Consider the following 21,441-nt stretch of genomic DNA (forward strand, 5'->3'; position numbering starts at 1 on the left):
AAGCCTTCCCAGTCTTTCTCTTATTCTCCCCCAACCCCCAATGCTTATACAGAGTTTCCAACTTCTTCCCCAGCCCTCACATTCTACTGAAGCTGATGCGTGGCCAAGGAAGAGCAGTCTTCACCCATCCTTGGTATGGGGTTGGATTGAGGAGAAGGAATCAGATAAGATAAGACAAGCCTTTACTGTGAGAGTCCACCAGAAGAGGTTAACGTAATCCACTCGGGTCATTTAAAAAACTGGCAATGTTATAGTTGCCCCTACTCCTATCCATGAGATGACTCATTTGGGACTCCCGGGATCTTCACTGATTCTGTTGGCTTTTTGCCCTTCGGATATCAACCAGAGCATTTTTCTGAGCAGGTTATTTTGTCCTCTTCCTCTGTTCGAATGCGCCGTGTCTGCTTGTGCTAATGTGTTATGGTCATGCACACCACAAGAGTTGGGAGCCCCGGGAAATATAATTTTCAGCAAAGTGTCAAAAATCTTAGCATTCATCTGTACTTTATTCCGATTCCGAAAGTTTCTAGGCTGAAAGGAAACTTAACTTGTTTCATCATGCATTCCTTCTTATTCCTTGGATGAAGTTAAGTGTGAGGGCTTGATACCATATGTATGATTTCAAATTGTGAAGACCCTTATCTTTCCAAGGCTCTATTTTGCCTCTTTCCAGTTCTAGTGCCAAAACTTGGTTCTTCTTGTAGTTCTTGCCATTGTTATCTATAAAGGAGCAGACACAGTCGGCAGTGGTAGCTCTAAAGAGAGGCTCTTCATTAATGTTTTTGTGTTAGAATAAAATCATCAGATTTGGCTGGCAGGTGAAAGAGCCAGAGCTAAGTATTGGCCTTTTCTTTGCCTCTCCCCAACTTCCTTGTGACTGAAAAACTTACTTTACAAATTAGATAAGAACAGTTCTGGGGAAATTAATCTTGGTATGATTCTTTCAGCCCTGGTAATCTGATACTTACGCATAATGTTAAATTGCCATGATCTATCATGTCCTTCTTTTTTAATACTTTAATCACACAGGTGATACAAAGCTGGGTCTTGGCCATAAATAATGCATAGAAAACAATGCTGGTATACAATGGCAAAGCACAAAAGAAAATCAAATCCAACATTTAGTAACAAATCAGAATTCATCATAGTAACACACATAAATGTTTTACTTTAACTGTGTCCCTCATTGAGGAAGTTAGGCTTTTAGATTTTCATTATTAAAGAGGTTTCTTTGTTTTTCTTATTTCTTCTATTTTAGGATATAATACTGTCATATCATTTTTCTTCCAAGGCAAATGATTTCTCTGAGTTGACAACACCTCTAGAACATCTACATTTCCTTCCTCTCCTTTTTATGAAAAGCTGTGGCTAGCTTTTAGTTATATAAATGTGTCATATTATAGAGCTCTGAGATACAGGAATAAGAAAAATGTCAGAGACCTGAGGAAAGAGGACAAATCTTTCCAATAGCTGAACTTTATATAGTATTTGATTTTTTGAAAAAGGACATTATAAAAATTCAAGTGTATATTTTTTTACCCTTAGAATTTCAGAAAAACTCAGCTAATTCCTTATCCAAGGTAAGGAACACATGTTCTTTGCTTTTGTTTTGATTTTGCTTTTGAAATTTACGATACAAAGTGAAATCCTAAATCACAGACCTAAATATAAAATACAAAGCTATAAAACTTCTAGAAGATGACATCGGAGAAAACCTAGATGAACTTGGGTATGGGAATGGCTTTTTAGATTCAACACCAAAGGTTGGACCCATGAAAGAAATAATGGATAACCTGGACTTTATTCAAATTTAAAAATTTTGCTTTACAAAAGACAACGTCAAAAGAATGTGAAGACAAATCCCAGACTCGGAGAAAAGATTTGTAAAAAAAACCCAAAAAACAAAAAACAACACATCTGATAAAGGATTGTTATCTAAAATGTACAAAGAACTCTTAAACTCAACATTAAAGAAACAACCTGAATAAAAAATAGGCCAAAAACTTTCACCAAAGAAAGTTGGACTTTTCACCAGGGAAGATCCACAGATAGCGAATAAGCACGTGAACAAATGTTCTATGTCCTGTGTCCTCTGGGAAATACAAGTTAAAACAATGAGATATCACTACACATCTCTTAGGATGGTCCAGTCCAGAACACTGTCAACACCAAATGTTGGCAAAGGATGTAGAGCAGCGGGAAGTCTTATTCACTGCTGGTGGCAATGCAAAAGGGTACAGCCACTTTGAAAGACACTTCAGCAGTTTCCTACAAAATTGAACATACTTTACCATATGATCCAGCAATCATGCTCCTTGGTATTTACCTAAAGGAGTTGAAAACTATGTCTACACATAAACCTGCACATGGATGTTCATAGTGTTTTATTCATAATTGCCAAAACTTGAAGGCACTCAAGAGGTTCTGTGGTAGATGAATGGATAAACAAGCCGTGGCACCTCTAGACAATGGGGTATTATTCAGTATCAAGCTGAGCTATCATGGCCTAAAAAGACATAGAAGACCCTTAAATGCATGTTACTAGGTGAAAGAAGCCAATCTGAAAAGGCTATATACTATATGATTCCAGCTATGTGGCATTGTTAGGAAAGGCAAACCTACGGAGACAGCAAAAAATCAGTGGTTGCCGAGGATTGAGAACAAGTGAAGGGATGAATACGCAGAGTACAGAGGATTTTTAGGGCGGTGAAAAATACTCTGTATCCTGTAGTGGTGGATATATGTCATTATACATTTTTCCAAACTCATAGAATGTACAACACTCAGAGTGAAACCTAAGGTGAACTGTGGACTTTGGGTGATAATGATATATCAGTGTAGGTTCATCAGTTGTAACATGCTTACCACTCTTGTGGGGAATACTGATAATTGGGGAAGCTATGCATGTGTGGGAGCAGAGGGTATATGGGAAATATCTTAATTCTTTGTGAACCTAAAACTGCTCTAAAAATTCAGTCCTTAATAAAAAAAAACTTTAAAGAAATTTAACATTTGCAAGAGTTGAAATATTCTTTTAAATGGGCAAAGGACATGAATAGACATTTCTCCAAAAAGGAGGTATGAATTGCCTGCAAGTATATAAAAAGATGGTTAACATCCCTAATCCTTAGGGAAACACAAATCAAGACCGTAATGCAATACCGCATCTCATACACATTAGGATTAGTATGGCTACTATAAAACAACAATAACAACAGAAAGTAATAAATGTTGGCAAAGATATGGAAATATTGAACCCTTGTGCACTGATGCTGGAAACCTATAATACTGCAGCCACTCTAGAAAACAGCACGGCAGTTCCTCAAAAGTTAAAAATAGGGTTAACATATGATTCGGTAATTCCACTTTCAGGTATATATCCGAAAGAATTGAAAACGGAATCTCAAAGAGATATTTATACATGCATGTTCATAGTAGCATTATTCACAATAGCCAGGAGGTGTAAGCAACCCAAGTGTTTATCAACTGATGAATGAATGAATAAAATATTCTGTATACATACAGTAAAATATTATTCAGCCTTAAAAACGAAGGAAATTGTGCCACATGCTACAACATGAATGAACTGAGGAGATTATATTAAGTAAAATAAGCCAGGTACAAAAAAACAAAAGCTGTATGAGTTCAATTAAATGAAGCCCGAAGAGTAGTTGAATTCATAAAAACAGAAAGTAGAATGGCGGTTGTCAGGAGCTGGGAAGATGGGCTCATGGTGTTTTATTGTTTGAAGAGTATAGAGTTTCAGTTTTGCAAGATGAAAAAGTCCCAGCGATTGAGTCGCACAACATTGTGAAAATACTTAACTCTACTGAGCTGTATGCTTGAAAATCATAAAGGTGGTTGGCGCCTGAGCAGCCCAATCAGTGGGGCATTTATTTGACTTGGGCTCAGGTCATGAGCTCATGGTTTGTGGGTTCGAGCCCCATGTCGGACTCTGTGCCGACAGCTCAGAGCCTGGAGCCTGCTTCAGATTTTGTGCATCTGTCTCTCTTTCTCTCAAAAATAAGTAAAACGTTAAAACAAATTTTTTTTAAATGGTAAAGGTGGTAAATTCTATGTTATATGTATTTTACCATAATCAAAAGTTTAAAAATTGAGGGAGCGATCCTAAAACTACATATCCTAAAGTTTTAAGTTAAAATTAAAAAAATTTTTTAACGCAAGTACCACTTATCTCTGTTTCTATGGATCCACTCAACAAATGTTGATCAAGTGTTGTATAACAAATTGGGCTATTCCTTGGCATTTATTTTATGTCACCTTCACAACAATCCTGGGGAGATAGAAATAATTAGTTAAATCGTTCTCCAAAAAAAAAAAAAAAATGAGACACAAAAGAGATGCTTGCCTAAAGTCACAATGTCACTTGATAGCAGATCTTCAGGGATGGCCAGTAGAATTTATCTTGTGTGTCAACTCCGATGGATCCGTCGGGGCCTCCTGAAATGCTGTGTTGGGAAGGATTTGAAGCCGCATCTGTACTCAGCTGCCATGATCCACATCTGTCAAGAGAAAGGAAGGGAAGGGACAGCTGACCCTCTCCTGCCAGGCATTTATAATCCTTCACCTCACCCAGGTCTAAATTCCTTTCATTATGTATCAACTGAATTGGACCCTGCAAGAAGTGTCGAGGCAGTGTTAAAGTCAGCGTAGATAGATTAGTTGGAATGCTGTTTTTCAGAAAGTAGCAAGAAGTGAAATACCCACATCTAATAGAAAAGGTAGGGCAGATGTTTGCTCTGAGAAGCCCGACCTCAACTGCTGTGCTCTTACCGGATGATGGTGAAAGAAGGAGTGGGATTCTCCTTTTATGTTTCTTCTGAAGAGAAAGTGAGTTATGGGAATGGCCCAGTTTGCTTCAGTTTGTTTTCACATGCATGCATAAAAAGATGGCTTTTTATTCATCTGAAGGCAAAATTGGCTAAGTGAATATATATATATGAAGCTGATAGTTCAGCATAGTTGTCAGTAATTCAGATATTTGTCAAGTTGCCTCTGTAATGTGTTTTCACACATAGCTTAGCTCCTGATTCACATAGCTTAACTCTAGGCAATATATTTTTTAGCAGCTCTCTGAGGAGTTCTGTATCTGAATTTCATTTGAATAGCTATTAAAAAATAAAATTAAGTTCATCTAGAAAATTCCCTCTTCGTCTGAAAGTACCATTTGAAAATTTCCCAGCTTTGGAAAACCTGCTTTCTGGGCTATTGTAGAATTGACTGGAACGTGTACATCAAATCATTCCTGAGAAAGATATTAGACAGATGTGCCTAAAGCTTTGAAATGTAACTACAATAAAATAAAGAATCACTTTCTTTAAAAAGTGATGGATTGGATAAATCTTGTGCTGACACTTTCACATAAGGTATAAAACCAAGACTCTAAGGCACCTTAGATTTGATGAAATCAGTAGATATGCTAATGTTGAAATATTTATAATATTTAATTATGTGAAAAAAGGAGGTGACAGATAATTATGATACAGTATTTTTATAATATACACCTAAGTGTTCGTAAATGAGTAGAAAAAGATTTAAGAAACACACAAAGACACACTCTAAGATATATACAAAACTACTTCTGGGGAGGTGGTAAAGGCAGGGAAGAATGAAGCAAGGGTTGAATATTTTATTACATACTTGGTTTGATTTTGTTAAATGCCAGTTTATCAATTTTGTGACTTGAAACTTAAAAAAAATGATTATTTGGGGAACACTGTATATATTCTGGCACTACAAGTAAACAATACACAGAGTGGAGCCAGTATATTTCAGTTGATGCTAATTCTTCAAATCCCTGAGTCATGTAGTCTAGAGTAGTGTTTTCCAAATTCTGAATCCAAATCTATTAGTGGATTAAATCAACATAATGGATCACTTCTGCTTCCTTCATCTCTTTCGACAATTTTTCTGTTGGGTTGTTTGTCCTTTTCTTACTGATCTGTGGACTTCCTTAAGAATCCAGCATACTAGGGGGCGCCTGGATGGCTCAGCCAGTTGAGCGTCAGACTTCAGCTTAGGTCATGATCTCGTGCTTCATAGTTTCTGAATTTAAGCTGTCCTGTCTGATGTCAGCATGGAGTCCGCTTGGGATCCTCTGGCCCCTCCCCCAATTTCCTCCCCCACTCGCAATCTCTCTCTCTCTGTCTCTCTCTCTCAAAAATAAATGAACATTATAAAGAATTCAGCATACTAGTCTTTTGGCAATTTGTATGTTTTGTTTTGTTTTTTTAAGTTTCCTCCAGTTTGTTGCTTGGATTTTCACTTTCATTATAGAGTATTTTAATGAGCAGAACTCCTTAATTTTCATGTAATGAATGTATAGATCTTTTCATGGTATATGTTATTAATGTTATTTTTTGATCCAGTTTAATCAATCCTTATGTCATTACCAACCATATATCTTCTTTAATGACTTATCGCTGAGTTTTAATTTTACTTTAATATTTGAGTCCTCATTCAGTTGGAATTTGTTTATGGTGTAATATAAAATCTCATTACATTACTTCCATATGGAAAATTTACTGTCTCAGCACCATTTTTTGAGAACACAAGGTTTTCCCAATTGGTCTGCAATATTAATTATGTTGTAAATAAATTATATTGTAATTTCTATATGGATGGGTCTGCTTTGGGGCTCTTAATTTTGTTGTTATTTAGCTTATCTTTCCTTCTGTCAGTTTCCCTATGGCTTTTTTTGTATCTATAGAATAGTATCTCCAATTTATTATTTTTCTTCAGGAGATTTCAAAATTCTTCAGAGAATTCAGAATCAGAATTCTGTGGTGATTTTTTTCTTGTAAAATTTTAAAAACTCAGCTGTCAACGTATGTTGTGAGTTTTATGTTCCATAAAATGTGGAATTTTATTTGAATTTATTGATGCATTTGGAAAAACAAACTAACATCTTTATGATATTGAGTATTCCATATCACTCTAAGTTTTCATGATGTCTTTGTATCAGAAGCCTCTTGTTTAACATTTCAAATCTTTCAAGTTCTGCCTGTTATTCCAGCCGTTGCTTGGTGACCAGTTTGCACAGGTTTGACATAGGTGCATCCATACTTTTCTTGGATTTGTAACACGTGCTTCTCACTTCTTGCCCATTGAACACCAGCATGCCTACATGTGCACCCAGGAAGTATGGGAAAATACAGATTAAGTAACATTGGTGGAGTCACCTGGATCAGTGAAAAGCAAGGGCTAATGGATAAATGCTTCCCTCTTCCATTCCCCTGTCTACCTGGATGACATAGTATTTCTGCCAGATAGGGCTGGACATGAAAACCGAAACTTTGCTGCTTGGAAGGGGCTGACTTGATTTGGAATTGAGTGCACAAACCACATATGTAGTGACAATGTCAGCAAAGTAGAAAACTTTGGAGTAAATGGGTAAGAGAGGACTGCCACTTTACCAGCCTTAGTGGTAAGCTAACCCTAAGTATGGCAAACTAGCCAGAAATCAACAGAAGAAATCCTCAAAGTGGGAGAACTGAGAGGGACCACCCAGGTTTTTCACATATCCCTCCCAGCTTTGTATTCTCCACACACAGCACAAATTTTCTCCGCACTTCCCTGGGTGACTAGAAGCCTATGAACACACGTAGGGGAGATCTGAGTAAACCAGCAGAAAATAAAAGCTGGATCAAACTTGAAAACTGCCTGAACTTTGAATATATTTCCCACCCCACACATAATTTAACCAGCCAAGCATTGAAGCCTTATACCAGATCAAAGTTTCTGAGTACAACCTCATAGCAATTGTTAACTGACCACTAAGTTAAGATGACCATTAGGAAGTAAGGCTAAAAAATAAAAACAAGAATTTTTTTTAAAAAATGATGAGAATCATCAGAAAACACATGCCAAGAGGGTGACAGCTTCTGTAGATTATGTCCAGGCATGTTAAATAAATTAAAAAAAAACAGCAATAAAAACTCTTGGGGGAAAAATAAAAATCTAGAGCAGCTGCAATATATTGTCTAAATGTTCAGTTTTAACAATAGCAAGAACAAAAACAAAACATAAAACATGTAAAGAAACAGAGAAGTGTGACATAATCAGGAAAATAACCAGACAATAGAAACTGACTTTGAGTCCACTAAGGTGTTGGATTTCTTATAGAAACATTTTCAAGTAGCTATTTTAAATGTGTTCAAAGAATTAGAAAAAGCCTTGTTTATAGAATGTAAAGGGAACATAATTAAGAATTACTCCCAAAGTGGGTGCCTGGGTGGCTCAGTCAGTTAAGTGTTCCACCCTTGATTTCAGCTCAGGTCATGATCGCAGGGTTTGTGGGTTTGAGCCCTGTGTCAGGCTTCACACTGGCAGCATGGAGCCTGCTTGGGATCTCTCTCTCTCTCTCTCTCTCTCTCTCTCTCTCTCTCTCTCTCTCTCTCTCCCTCTGTGTGTGTGTGTGTGTGTGTGTCTGTCTTTCTCTCTCCCTCTCTGCCCATCCCCTGCTCTCTCTCTCTCAAATAAACTTAAAGAGAATTATTCAACAAAAAATGAATCTCCGTAAAGGAATAGAAATTAAAAACAGGGAGGAGGATCCTGGAGTTTTAAAATATAATCAGCAGGTTATCTGGGTGTCCCAGTTGGTTAAGCATCTGATTGAATTTTGGTTCAGGTCGTGGTCTCATGGTTTGTGAGTTTGAGCCCCACATCGGGCTCTGTGCTGACAGCTCCCTTCTTTCTCTGCCCCTCCCCTGCTCATGTGCTCTGTCCTGATCTTTTAAAATAAATGAATAAAAACTTAAAAAAATTAAAGTACAGTCACCAAATAAAAAAGATCATTATATGGCCTCAATAGCAGATATGAAATGGTGACTCAGTGAACTTGAGGATTTGTCAATAGAAATCATACACTGTGAAGAAGAGGGAGAACAGATAGAAGAAAAATGAAAGAACCCCAGAGACCAATGGAACAACATCAAACATGCCAACATCCGTGAGGAGGAGGAAACATGTGAAGAGAGGAAAACCAGAAAGGAGTAGGTGGCCTTTGGAGTCAACTTGGCGTGTTGTTGCACCTGTCAGTTAGTTGTTCTTTCTTTTTTACTTCTTAAGACTATTCCATTGAAAGATGTATCATACTTGTTTAACCAATCACCAGTTGATGAACATTTGGGCTATTTCATGATTTTGTCATTTATATATCTAGCTGCTGTAAATATTTAGGAATTTGTGAGAATTCTCTATTTTGAATACAAACCCTTCATAAAATGTTTCCCAACCATATTCTCTCTGCACGTGGCTCTCCTTTTTGTTTTGTAGTAGTGTTTTTTAAAGGGTAAAGGTCTATAAATTTGATGAAATGTAATTTGTTGATCTTTTCCCCATATAGTTTGTAGTTTCTGTGTTTTATTTAAACAATCTTTGCCTTTCCTATGCTCACATTAGGCCTTCTACTAAAGTTTTTTTTCCAGAACTTTCACAGTTTGAGTTCTCACAGTTAGGTCTGATGCATTTTAATTACTTTTCGGGGTAATGTTCTGCCTTGAACACCACTTATGTGGTGGTCCTTTCTCTGGCTTTAAGTAGTGTTTTCACAACATGAGCTCTCATCAGTACTCAGCTGAGGGCTCGAAAAGAACTCTGAAGAACTCCAGAGCTTTTCTGTTTAGCTCATTTCCGTCTGCTACATTATCCTATTGATCTAGCTACCTTGGCCTCCACAAATTCTCTAGTCTTTCCCTCAACTCGGAAACTGACAAGTTCTGTTTGGCTTCCCCCTCCCTATGCTACAGCCTGGGGACCTCCTCTAGGCAATACGTTGGGGCAATCTTAGGGCACAGCTCAATTGTTTTCCTTTTTAAAATGTTTTTTTTTAATGTTTTATTTACTTTTGAGAGAGAGGGAGAAAGAGGCAGAGTATGAGCGGGGGAGGGGCAGAGAGAGAGAGAGAGAGAGAGAGGGAGACACAGAATCCAAAGAAGGCTCCAGGCTCTGAGCTGTCAGCACAGAGCCTGACGTGGGGCTTGAACCCACGAACTGTGAGATCATGACCTGAGCTGAAGTCGAACGCTTAACGAACTGAGCCACCCAGGCGCCCCTGTTTTCCTTTTTTCAGGACTCACAGTCCTATGCTGTTTATTGTCCAGTGCCTGAGAGTTGTTGTTGCCAGTAGTTTCCCCAGTGTTTTTAGTTGTTTAAAATGGAAGGATACATCTAATAAAATGTGAAGTTCCCAAGCAAAGTTCTTATCCTTAGAATCTCAAAAATCTTAGAAATTAGGGCCAAACAAATATAAATAAGACAAGTATAAGAAAATACACTGTGAATGGAACTTATTTATAGCAACTTAAATTGGATTTCAAAAAAGAGAGATATAGATGGGAAATGGGAAGGTTTCATAGAATCTCTTAAACTTTAAGGCTAATGATGACTTGTGTAGTAGACAAGAACATTTAAAGTTTGCAGGAAAGAGCTTGACCCGAGGCACAAGGGGAAGCATGAATGAATGATCTGAGCACCAGTAGAAGGAGACAGAAGAAATATTTAGCTGCAGTGGGCCAGATAATATCAAATCTTGGTGCACTGTGTTGTGACGTTGACAGAGAAAGGACTTTTGTTTTTATCTGTTATCTTAACTATTCATCTGGCTGTGGTGTGGCAATGAAGATAAAGATTCAAAATAAAGGAGACTATTTTATTTTATTTTATTTTATTTTTCAATATATGAAATTTATTGTCAAATTGGTTTCCATACAACATCCAGTGCTCATCCCAAAAGGTGCCCTCCTCAATACCCATCACCCACCCTCTCCTCCCTCCCACCCCCCATCAACCCTCAGTTTGTTCTCAGTTTTTAACAGTCTCTTATGCTTTGGCTCTCTCCCATTCTAACCTCTTTTTTTTTTTTTCCTTCCCCTCCCCCATGGGTTCCTGTTAAGTTTCTCAGGATCCACATAAGAGTGAAACCATATGGTATCTGTCTTTCTCTGTATGGCTTATTTCACTTAGCATCACACTCTCCAGTTCCATCCACGTTGCTACAAAAGGCCATATTTCATTTTTTCTCATTGCCACGTAATATTCCATTGTGTATATAAACCACAATTTCTTTATCCATTCATCAGTTGATGGACATTTAGGCTCTTTCCATAATTTGGCTATTGTTGAGAGTGCTGCTATGAACATTGGGGTACAAGTGGCCCTATGCATCAGTACTCCTGTATCCCTTGGGTAAATTCCTAGTAGTGCTATTGCTGGGTCATAGAGTAGGTCTATTTTTAATTTTTTGAGGAACCTCCACACTGTTTTCCAGAGTGGCTGCACCAGTTTGCATTCCCACCAACAGTGCAAGAGGGTTCCTATTTCTCCACATCCTCTCCAGCATCTATAGTCTAACGGAGACAATTTAAATGTCTGCTGCAATCCAGGCATACTTGTTCGTATGCAGTTGTGGAACAAAACCTAAGAGGAAGAAAGTATTTTGGGGATGTCTTCAAAGGTTGAAACAAGAGGATGTGGTGACCAGTTAGATGTAATGGTAGAAGAAAAGTGAACTAATATGCACATAAAGCATGTTGGGGAGAAGGCATTGTATTTTGAAAATGCCTCTTTAGCTTTATTTGTAGAGTTCACCAAAATAGCCATGTTAGATAAACTGGAAAAAAATGGAACCGTGTTTAGACCCAATCATCATATTGTAACATATGCAACTTATGATTGTATTATATATAAACGTATATAAAATACATTGTGATATATGCAATTAATTCCATTTTCCTGTTCAGTGATTCTGTTTACTTTCTATAGTACAGCTGAGAAAGGTTTCCAGTTTCTACAACAGAAAATCTTAAAAATGATTTATCCAGACTAACAGGGAAGAGGGACTGTGAAAACATAATGATCCGTAAACCAAGGCTGGATGTTTCCTGCAAATCTCAGTCTTGCTTGGGGTTAACACAGAGTCATAAGAGCTACTGGCAACTGGGACGGGTGTTTGATTTCTGAGGGCAGTACCACAGGGAGGCATAATGGGATGGTGTACTTCTCAATGGATATTAGAGTTAGTGGAAATATGGCTCTTACTTGGTTTGCACACCACATGTGAGAAGAAAGGGCAAAAAGGAAGGAAGTGGGTTGAGATGGTTTTAGCTGTTAGGTCTGTTTTTAAGTGCTAAAGACATCGCTCTTCTTGGAAAAGTCAGGCTTGATGTCTGGAGTGCTGAGCTGCAAAGCTAAGGCAGGCCTTCTGCCCCTTTAGTGTATAATAATACTTTTGTCCATTTTCACTTCAGATCTGAATTTTCCTTTCCTTGACATCTTATTAATTCATTCTTCTGGGGAGTCTTTCAAAGAGGAAAACTCATCCTGAGGAAAAAAAAAATCAAGCCAAGTCTAATTGACTAAACTTTCCTAGTGCTCAGTGCTGAGAAGCAAACCTTTCAAGTTTTTGCCAATTGGCAGGAGTTTTAATGACAGGCTTCCAGGATCAAAGCAAACCTTTTAACTTCTTTTAACAGTAAATTCAGTGGTGACTATTGACATGTAAAACATTCTCCATGGCAGAAACAGAAATCTGAGATTAGTTGAATATTACCATGTATCCTATGCGGAGGACAGCTCAGTATGCTCCCCATTAACCCAACAATAAAACATCAGAGCCAAAGAGGGAAGAGAGCCCATATAATTGTTTGGCTAGGAAATGTTGAGGAATAAGCACTTACAAATCACACAGTTGGTATGGGACTATAATGGCACATTCACTGAAACACCAATAATTAAAAAGAAACTACTGTGGAAATGAAACAAGCCTACAGGAAATGCATTTGCTTCTAAAAGGCACTATTCCCTTTCGATTTCAAGAGAGGTGACATCAAATGAGAGTAGAGGGTGTGGGGGCAGAAGTCAAATGATCTGTTGTCTAGCCCCTACTTTGTTAGTCCAGTGTTGTGTTTTTAGTCAAATCACTTATCCTGGCTGCGTCTCAGGTCCATGATTTGTCAAATATGGTGGCAAATCATCTCTAGCTATAAAAACAAAAGCTTTGTTTGTAGGCTTATAGGCTTCTGTAACAGTGAGAAGTGAGGTGAAGACATGTATTCCTCTGTGGCAGGGTTTATCAAGTTTTTGAGTGTTGGAAGGTATAAAACATTTGCTTTGAGCTTTCATCCCCAGAGATAATTGATTAGATAAGTTTGGAATAAGATTCATTAATCATTATTTTAAACAAATACCCAAGATAAGCCTGTGACACTTAGCCACAGGTTTTTAGACCAAATTCCTCTCTCTCCCATATTTAGTCTAGCTTGATAGATCCTTTCCTATCGTCTTAAACTTGCAGTTAAATTCCCAAAGCTGAAAAAGTGGGTACCACATTCCAAAGAGAGACTAGGGAGCTTGACACACCTCTTTCACACTTTCTAGGGGTTAGGGAATCTTACACCCAGAAGTTCCCCCTCTCTCCTTCTACCTATGTAAGCGGAAGACTAGGATTTTGAGAATCTTTGGATACCAGACTGTGAGGATAGGAAGGGAAAAGGAATAGTGGGCTCTTCAAGCCTATTTAAGCTGTAACTGCAATAACAATTCATCACAAACTTACTGGCTTAAAACAACACGTATTTATTATGTTATAGTTCTTTAGTTGGGAAGTCCAAAATGGGCCTCACTGGCTAAGATTAAGATATCAGTAGGATGGCATTCCTTTCTGGAGGCTTTACAAGAGAATCCATTTCCTTGCCTTTTCCAGCTGCTACAGGCCATCCACATTCCATGTTTCATGGTCTCTTTCCTCATCTTCAAAGCCAATAACATGAGTTGAGACTGTCTCACATCATTATACTCTGACTCTGACTCTGACTCTTCCCTCTTCTATTTTCATAGACCCTTATGATTGCAGATAATCCAGGATGATCTCCCAGTTGTAGGGTCAGCTGATTAGTAACCTCAATTGCATCTTCAGCCTTAATTCCTCTTTGCCGTGTAACGTAACATAGTCACAGGTTCTTGGGATTGGGTTGTGGGACATCTTTGGAGGAGGCATGATACTACCTACCACATAAACCGAAGGAAGAAGGTTCTAAAGAATCAGTTTTCAAGATTGGAGAGTCTGTGGAAGGAGAGACTAGCACCTACACCCTGGTTATAGATGTACTTAACCAGTCAGGTCTGCCCTGCACCTATCTGGACGATGGAAAGTAGGTTAAGTGGGGTGACCTAGATGCATGAGCTTCCCATGGTTCAAGGAGCGTGAGCCATAATTTTGGTACTCTGCTCAGGGGTACTTTGCATAAGTATAAAGCAGGATATGAATCTGAAGCATAATGTTCAGGAATGGGATCGGAAGATATCGAGCCAGAGTTTATCTCCCACATGAGGGGCCTGAACCATGAGAGGCCCTACCCGTGACACTTCTCATTGAACTCAAACATGATCCCATTGGGAGGACTAGTATTTGTGTGCTTGCCACATAGCATGCTACTCCTAAGACGATGGTAGAGACCGTTAAGTAGAGGCAAGAGGCCAGCATTTTCCATTCTTTCTTCTCAATTTCTAATATTATTAAGTACAAAACAATACATTCAGGGAAAAGCAGGAATACTAAAATGCAGACCAACCCCTCTTCCCCCTTTAAGTCTTACACTGTGGCCTGAGTAGTGATGAAGGAGATGAGGGGATTTAAATTAGATGAGAGACTGGAGCACCTGGGTGGCTTAGTTGGTTGAGCATCTGACTTTGGCTCAGGTCATGATCTCATGGTTTTTGAGTTTGAGCCCCACATCAAACCCTGGAGCTTGCTTCTGATTCTGGGTCTCCCTCTCTCTCTGCCTCTCCTCCATCTCTGTTCACACGCTGTTTTTCTCTTTCTTTCTTTCTTTCTTTCTTTCTTTCTTTCTTTCTTTCTCTCTCTCTCTCTCTCTCTCAAAAATAAAGATTAAAAAAATAAAAAAATAGATGAGAGATTATAGTTTTCATCTAGACTAGATTGAAAATGTTCTGAGAGTGACCAGAGAGCTATGAATTCAGCCAAGATGCTGTTAAAGTATAATTTTCAAAAAGGTAAAATCATAGCTCTGTGCAAATTTAGAATGTAAAAGTTTTTATCTAACTTATTGATTAATGAAGAAACCAGTAAGATGTAACTGATTCAAAGAACATTTTAGAAGCTAGTGTATTTATAGAGGATAAGATTGCTGGGTTATATACAAAACTGATAAATGTCTAACAGGGCCATATATCTTTAAGGTTATATGTTTCATTAGGAATTATATTGCTCATGTACAAAAAACTACAAGTTTACAAGTAACTTTACTATTTCTTGGAACTTCAATTAGGCATAAACAGTGAAATGAACAAAGATCATACTCTTAGATAGTACCCGAGTGACTTCTGTCTCTGTACAACATTGAAGGAATGTACTGTATACCTTTTGGTGCCTTATTTTCAAGTTTTAGATTGTGAGTGGGGGAGGAGAAGAGAGAAAGAGAGGGAGACACAGAATCTGAAGCTGGATCCAGGCTCTGAGCTGTCAGCACAGAGTCTGACATGGGGCTGAAACTCATGAAGTGCGAGATCATGACCTGAGCCGAAGTCAGATGCTTAATTGACTGAGCCACCCAGGCATCCCACTAGCAATATTTTTAAGAATGGGAAAGGAAGAGTCAGATTTTGTGTGAAAGCAACGAGAGGGGGAAGAATTAGTTTTTACCTCACCGAGTTCAAGTGTGACTAGCAAAATACAGCACAAATTTAAGATTATGAAGTGATGACAAGATGTAGTTTAAGGCTGCATTTCCTGAAATGTGACAAATGTGTTTTTCTGTAAAATATGGGATAGTGTTTGTGTATTGCTGACTCCCAAGAGTGGTTTTGTGCCAGATTGTATCAGAGTCAAGTCAGTAACCTAACCTGAAATCGTCTATCATCATTACTACTTATTTCCTGATGAGATCTATTCCCTTCTAGGAATAGCTTATATAAAGAAGTGCAAAACCCTCAGTTTTCAGCCATTAGCTCACTTAAATGTCTTGTGGGTATCTTTTTGATATTTTGAATTCCGTTTTTACCAACAAGGCATAGTTTAGATGAGTGGTTTATTTTTCCTTACTGGATTCCAGATAACACATCTTTCAGTTTGACTAGATCTTTTCAGAATCGCTAGATGGCATAATTTCTAATATAGGGTTCACATTACTGTGGCCTGTGAAATGTGATGTTAGAACATTTAAATAGGACAAAAATTAAATTTTCTGCCACTAAAATCTGTCTAGCATCTCTAATGATTGTGGAAAATAAGTTAAAAATAAATTAAGCAATGATAGGATATAATTCTTGTGTTCTTCCATGTAAGTTGTCAACACTGTTACAAATTTATTTTAAATTATTTTCTCTCAGGTGAAATTGTTTACTTTATCCTTCAGCTTAAGAACAGACTGGTTAGGGTCACTGGATCAATGATTTCCACTTTAAATTGGTTAGAAATCAAATGACTCCTTAGTCCCACATGTGAATATCTTCTGATAAAACAAATTATATGAAATGAAAACATTGAAATTCATGTATTTTTTAGTAGAACTGAAGAAAACAGAATAATAATGTCCCTTTTGATCTACTGTTTAATCATCATATGATGTGGACCAGTGCCTCATGTGATTTAACACCATGGGAAAGCCCAGTTCATCATTATGACTATTGTAAATATTCTTATTAAATATTTACTTTTCAAACAGCTGTTGGTTAATTGTAGCCAGAGGTCAGCATTTAGATAAAAACCAAATTATAGATACCCTTATAGATACCCCTAGTAAATCTACTGTCTCTGAAATGTTGTGTTCATCTTACTGTATATCTTGTGAAGGATGGACAGAATGCAATCATGGGTGACAGTTTGGCTTTACTCCCATTTATAGAATTTTGATATTGTTTATAAAATAACCTCAACAATTCTTTCTAACTAAAGCGTGGATGCTGAGACTCAGTAAGACACCAGGAGAAAGGTAGGCTTGGACTCTTAAAAATGGAGAATGGTGAGTGATATCTCACTACTTTACTTCCAGTAGACCTGTGTTTCTATCTCATGTTGACTCCTGGTCTCCTATAGTTTCTCCAATTATTATAAACCTTTTGTTCTTCACTTTCCAGCGAAGACAGTTGAGATTTACCATCTTGGTTGTCTAATAGCCTGTTCCCCCAACCTTCTTGTCCCCTTTTAATATTGGTGCATCGAGAACCAAACTTTGTTTCAATCCAACTATCCATATTCTGGAGTCACATGGAGGGCTTGTGAAATATAGTGCTGGGATGTACTCCCGGAGATTCCAATAGAGTTGGTCTGCTTTGGGACCTGAAATTTTCCATTTCTGTCAAGTTCCATTGCTTGTTGATGCTACTCCAGGGACTATGCTTTGAGAGCCATTCTATAATGCATATCCTGAGTTATTCTGTGTATCCTTAGGAGGCCATTGTAACTCTTTTAGTTAATCAAGACCACTGGTGGAGTGACATCAGCATCATAGTGGCATAAGACATCCCTAGTTTTGGTCCCCATCCTCAACAACAAAAATTTGGCATCCATCCATGGTTAAGAATGTCTTTGAGGTGGCTGTGGGATCCAGCACCATACTCCAGGGGACACAGGAGGAGTCTCTTTGGTGCATTGGGTAACAGGCAGATAAACCTCAGTCCTGGCTGTGGACCTCACAGTGGCCCATGAACTGGCTTCAGCCCCTCTTGACCAAGGTCCCTCTTGGCCCTGGAAAACAATGCCTTAGAGAATCACTCACAGATGAGAGAGCCTTTGTGGTAGTTCACATTTCCAGAGGAGAAGGTCCACTCTGTAGGAACAAAACATGTGAATTTGGATACTTTGGAATGGTTAATTATTAGAGACTGAAGGAGGGGACAACGATTTCCAATATGAAGATAGCAACACAAAATTTTAAGAAACATGAAAAATCAAGGACACAAGATGACACCAAAGGATCACAGTTATCTTCTAGTGACCAAACCCAAATGTATGGCTATGTCTGATTTACCAGATAAAGAATTCAAAAGAACTGTTTTAAGGAAATGCAATGAGCCACAAGAAAACAAAGAAAATTAAATTAAGAAAATAATACACGGGGCGCCTGGGTGGCTCAGTCGGTTAAGCGTCCGACTTCAGCTCAGGTCACGATCTCACGGTCCGTGAGTTCGAGCCCCGCGTCGGGCTCTGGGCTGATGATGGCCCAGAGCCTGGAGCCTGCTTCCGATTCTGTGTCTCCCTCTCTCTCTGACCCTCCCCCGTTCATGCTCTGTCTCAAAAATAAACGTTAAAAAAAAAAATTAAAAAAAAAATAATACACAACAAAAATGAGATTTTAACAGAGCGATAATATGAAAGAATCAAATTCTAAAGCTAAAGAATGCAGTGAATAAAATAAAAAAAATGCAATAGATAGCATTAACAGCAGACTGGATCAAGCAGAAGAAAATTTCTGAACAGGAACTTTGCAATTATCCAGTTAGAGGAGAACAAAGAAAAAACAATGAAAAAGAGTGAAAAAGCCCATGTGGTTTATGGGATGCCATCAAGAGGATCAATTTGTGAATCATCTGATTTCCAGAAGGGGAACAGGGAGAAAAGAGAAAGCATGTGTAAAGAAATGATTGAGAACTCCAGTCTGGGAAGAGATTTGGATATTCAAAATCATGAAGCTTAGGTCACTAAACAAAGTCAACTTAAAGAGATTCACTCCATGACACATTATAATGAAATTGTCAAAACTCAGATGCAAATCATCTTAAAAGCAAGAGAAAAACAGCCTATAACTTATGGGGGGGGCACCTGGGTGTCTCAGTCGGTTAAGTGTCTGACTTCAGCCCAGGTCATGATCTCACAGTTCATGAGTTCAAGCTCTGCATCAGGCTCTGTGCGAACAGCTTGGAGCTAGAGCCTGCTTTGGATTCTGTGTGTCCCTCTCTCTCTGCCCTCCCCAGGTCATGCTCCACTCTGTCTTTGTCAAAAATAAATTTAAAAAATTAAAAAAAAAAAAGAGAGATAGTTCAATGGTGGTTGCCAGGGGCTGGGATGTAGAGGAATTGGGGCAATGTTGGCCAGAGGGTACAAACTTCCAGTTACAAGATGAGTAAGTTCTTGGGATCTAGTGTATAGCACGATGCTTATAGTTAATAGTACCATATTGTATACTTTAAAGTTGCTAAGAGAGTAGATCTTAAATATTCTCACCACAAAAAAGAAATGGTAATTATGTGACATGATGAAGGTATTAACTAAAGCTATGGTAGTAATCACTTTGCAATATATATAAGAGTATCAAATCTAAGCATTGTATGCTTTAAACTTAAATATTATGGGTCAGTTATATCTTATTAAGCTAGAAAAGTGAAAGGACACTGGGACACATACATATATATACACATACATATATATAATACATATATATATATACACACATACATACATATATACACATACATATCTAGTTTACAACTTCTTGTGTCCTGAGATCTACCTCATAATTTCTGTGAATTCTGAGAATTTCATAAATTCTATGAATTCCCAAATGATCTTCTCAGTGGCCATTTCAAAACTTTACTGTTTAAAACCCTGGCTTAGGATGAGATGATGAGACTCCTAGAATAAATAGAAGGCCATCAAGTAGGAATTTGCTTAAATTTAAGATGGTCATCTACTAAAAAATTAATTGTACCCTCCCCGCTTCTTGCTTCCTCTCAGCCCATCTTTCTTCTGTTTTTGTGGAGGAGATGTTTTTGTGGCTCATTCCATCACTTGTATGCTCAGTTCTATAACTTTTCATTAATCAGGATGCATTCTTAACCTCTTACTCTCCATGGCGTATTTTTCCTCAGCATAAAAATATGATGCATATCTCTCTTATAGTTATAAAATAAGCCAAAACCCTCTTTTGAAACTGGTAGGAAAATTGGATATCCAGTTCGTTCCATATTCAAAGGAATGAATTTGAACCCTTACCTCCCACCATTTAAAAATGTTAAAATGGACCAAAGGCTGGATGGAACGTAAGACCTAAAATGATTAAACTGTTAGAAGAAAACATACATATAAATCTTAATGACATCAATTAGGCAATGATTTCTGATATATGATACCAGAAGCACAGGCAACAAAAGAAGGAACACATTAATTGGGCTTTATCTACACTGAAGACATTTGTTCTACAAATGACACCATTAAGGTGAAAATTATGTCTGCGTGCATACTTTTGCCCATATTTTCCCAACTCTGTATTCAAATATGTGTTGGTAGCTTGAAATTGGTCATGGTGGGAATATTTATAGAATGAAACTCAAACAAATGTTACAAATCAGGGCTGTTTTTTTTCCTTTCTGGAGATGCAGTTGCTAAACATTTACTACATCACCCAAGGACTTTATGGATATATATATATATATATATATATATATATATATATTCTATATTCTATTCTATATTCTATCCTATACTCTATTCTATATTCTATAACTTGTCTCATTGCATGCTCTGACTGGCTTTCTTCCTGTTCTCTCTTTTTGTAATGATGCTCTCCTCCAATCCATTCTCAGTGCTGTTTTCAGAATCATTTTTTCCCAACATGAATGTGATTGTGACATTTGTTTAAAAATCTATCAATATCTTTGTAATGGAACCAATGTGAATCTGCTCCTTGGTGAGTCACAGATACACCAGGTGGTTGTCGCACAAAGTAAACTTTATTTGCAGCAAATGAGATCATGGAGAATAACTTCCAAAGCTGTGACTCTCTGAGGAAGGATGGGTAGATTCCTTTTATTTAGGATTAGGATGAATATTGAAAAAGGGGATCCTTCACTTATGCACCTTAAGGAAACATGCCTGTACATACATTCTATGTTATATAAATGAGGCTTGTGCTCCTCCTTGGGTTGAGATTTTAGTGTTATAGTGAGGTAAAGGTAATTGTTGGTCATTCTGTTTTTTTTTAAGTGTTTGTTTATTTTTCAGAGCAGGGGGAGGGGGAGACAGAGAGGGAGACAGAGAATCCCAAACAGGCTCCCTGTTGTCAGCCCAGAGCCTCACGCAGGGCTCAAACTCACAACTGTGAGATCAGGAGCTAAGCCGAAATCAAGAGATGCTTAACTAACTCAGTCACCCAGATGCCTCTTGTCTGTCATTCTAGAGGTCACTCCATGGTCTATCTGCACAGGCACCAGTTGGAGAGTTACATTCAAACTGGTCTGGGTCGTCTGGGCTGGCTGGCGGTCTTGTTAGGGCAGTTGCTATTGCTTAAAGGGTGGTTGTGCTTTCCATTTGCCTGAATTAAGAGAAGAGCTTAAGGAAAAATGTGGGACAAATGTCTGTGAGTACAAGCAGGTTGGCAGTAAAGGTCAGGTCTTGGGTTTTAGCTGGTGACATCTTCACATCATGTTCAGGATAAATAGCGTCAGGTCATTTCAGATTCCTTCCTC

This window comes from Prionailurus viverrinus, chromosome A3 (assembly GCF_022837055.1).
Source record: "Prionailurus viverrinus isolate Anna chromosome A3, UM_Priviv_1.0, whole genome shotgun sequence".
Classification (NCBI taxonomy): Eukaryota; Metazoa; Chordata; class Mammalia; order Carnivora; family Felidae; genus Prionailurus; species Prionailurus viverrinus.